Genomic DNA, 2,289 nt, shown 5'->3' with positions numbered 1-2,289 from the left:
TCTTGAGAGCTTCCTGGTCGAGGCATGTCGGCTTGGCGATTGCAGTGATGTCGCCGTCGGAGAGGGGTTCCTGGAAACGCTTCATGATCTGCGCAGCCACTTTTGGAGTCATCTTGTCCTTCGGGCCGAGCTCACCAAGCTCCTGGACGAGGCGCAACATCGCCCTCTGCGCCACCGGGGTGGAGATGCCAGCTGCTGCCTGTCGAGCACTACGACGGGAGGGGGCGGAGGTAGCCCTGGACTTGGGCGAAGCGGAGTGGCGAGGACGAGGAGGCTGGCTTGGGAGGATCGGAGGAGGGACCGCTGCAAACAGCTCGGCCGCCTACGCCTGACTACTGCCTATCTGCATGGACCCCACTTGCTGGATGACCGCGTCCATCTGGAAGCCCACCGTCGCTGCTGCAGGGGAGGCGATGTTGGGCAGCAGGCATGGCAGCATTTCCAGGCTCTCCTACTCGGCAAGCTTGGCGGTGGGTGGAGAAGGCGAGCGGCCACCATCTTCGAAAGCCAGAGGGGTGACCAGCGCCTCCTGAATGGCATTCTCCATCTCCAGTTGCATGCAGTCCGTGCACGGGGGCGGAGAGAGGGCGCGACCGTTGTCATAGAAGGAGAAGAACTGGGCCATCGGGTCTACCTCCATCGCTGGGGCGGCCGAGCGGAGGGGGAGTGGCGGGGTGGCGCGCAGGACTGGAGTGCCGGAGGCCGTCCCAGCGGCAGGGCGGCCATGACGACCAGCCGCGTGGCGGTGGCCGGCGGGCGATCTGCTGCGGCGTCGGTGCGCGTCCTTGATCACGTTTCCGTCGCAGCCCCTGGCGTGGCAGCCGCGACCGAGCAGGCGATCCTTCCAAGAACGGCTTGCGCCGGAACCACCACTTCCACCGTCCTCCTCGTGGTCGCGAGCGCCCCCACCGAGCACAGGGCCACAGCTCCCAGCCCCGACGCGCGGCGCCCTGCTGCGGGCCCTGCCCTGCCCGTCTTCGACATGCGCCACCCAGGTGCCAGGCTCGATGCGCGGGAAGGGGCGGTCGTCGTCTTCGTCCGAGGAGGGCAGCCCGCTCTGGCCGGAGTGAGACGAGCGCGGCGAGAGGGGTGACCAATCCTCCAGCAGGTCGACATGGATCAGCAGGTCATAGCGCCGGACGCCGGGTGGCGGGGGGATGCGGCGATCCGCGGGGGCGAGGCCGATGATCTCGTCCTTCCGGCCCGCACCCCGCCTGAGCACCCAGAGCGCGCACCTGGTGGGGATGTGGGCAACCTCCCAGACCCAGAGCCAGAACGCGAAGGTCCTGGTGTGCCCCCTCTCTAGGGTGCGCGAATCGAGCCGGTCGACGCGGCCGATGTCGCCGAAGGCCTCATCCGCACCCGGCAGCGACCAAAACTGCATGGGCAGGTCTTCTACCACAACGCGCACGTGATGATGAAACTTGAGGAGCGCGGCGTGGTCGTCTTCGTTCCAGGCCCTGATGAGGTACTTGCAGCCTTCAACCTTGATGACGTCGCGGCGCACGGCGTTGTCCCAGTGCGCAGTGAGGTTGAAGTGGACGAGGAAGGCTTCAGGCTGGTGGGCAGTGACGCGGAGCAGGTGCGGAGGGGTGGAGAGCTGCTCGAGGATGACCTTGCCCGCCGCCGCGGGGGTGGTGGAGTGCGAGCGGTCTGCGGCAGTCAGGGTGACCGCGTGCTGGCGCAGGACGTGCTCCTCAAGCTCCAACGCCGGGGAGGCCACGATGACCTTGCGGCTCTCGCGCGGCCGCCTAGTCGGGTCGCAGAGAGCAAGGCTTGCCATGGGTGCAGGGGGGCGGAGGCGGGAAGACGACGCGGTCACGGACCGGAGCTCTGCACTCCGCCGGGAACTTCAGGCGAGCACTGGCAGCCCCTCCTGGGCCACCGTTTCTGGGATTTTGCGGGCACTCCTTGCCAAAATGCCCAGCGCGCTTGCAAATGATGCAGCGGAGGGGATCCCGGCAGTCAACACGGCGGTGGTGCTTACTAAGGCAGCGAAAACATTTACCTCTAAACTGGCTTAAGAAGGCCTCCCTCCCAGCAGCGGCATTGAAGGATCTGCGCCGGACCGAACGCGAGATCGAAGCACGCCCGCCTTGATCCGCCGAGCGGGAGCCTGCCCTCCCATTCTTCCGGGATTTGACCACCGTCCATCCCTCCTCCACCGGGCCGGCCTGGACCGAAGAGAAAAAACTGGCCGGGGGGGCGAACATCCACGGATTTAAGGCGCGCCCGGCCCCCATCGGGGGACGCCCCCAGACCCGGCGGTCCGAGCCGCGCACCGACCTT

General features: G+C 67.1%; 1 pseudogene; it reads right to left on the bottom strand.

Moving 5' to 3' along the window:
- Window positions 1-332: 332 nt before the first annotated feature.
- Window positions 333-1,384, bottom strand: LOC123190075 (uncharacterized; annotated as a pseudogene).
- Window positions 1,385-2,289: the final 905 nt, after the last annotated feature.

Source organism: Triticum aestivum, chromosome 1A (assembly GCF_018294505.1).
Source record: "Triticum aestivum cultivar Chinese Spring chromosome 1A, IWGSC CS RefSeq v2.1, whole genome shotgun sequence".
Classification (NCBI taxonomy): Eukaryota; Viridiplantae; Streptophyta; class Magnoliopsida; order Poales; family Poaceae; genus Triticum; species Triticum aestivum.
This window is presented reverse-complemented; position numbering and strand designations above follow the sequence as displayed.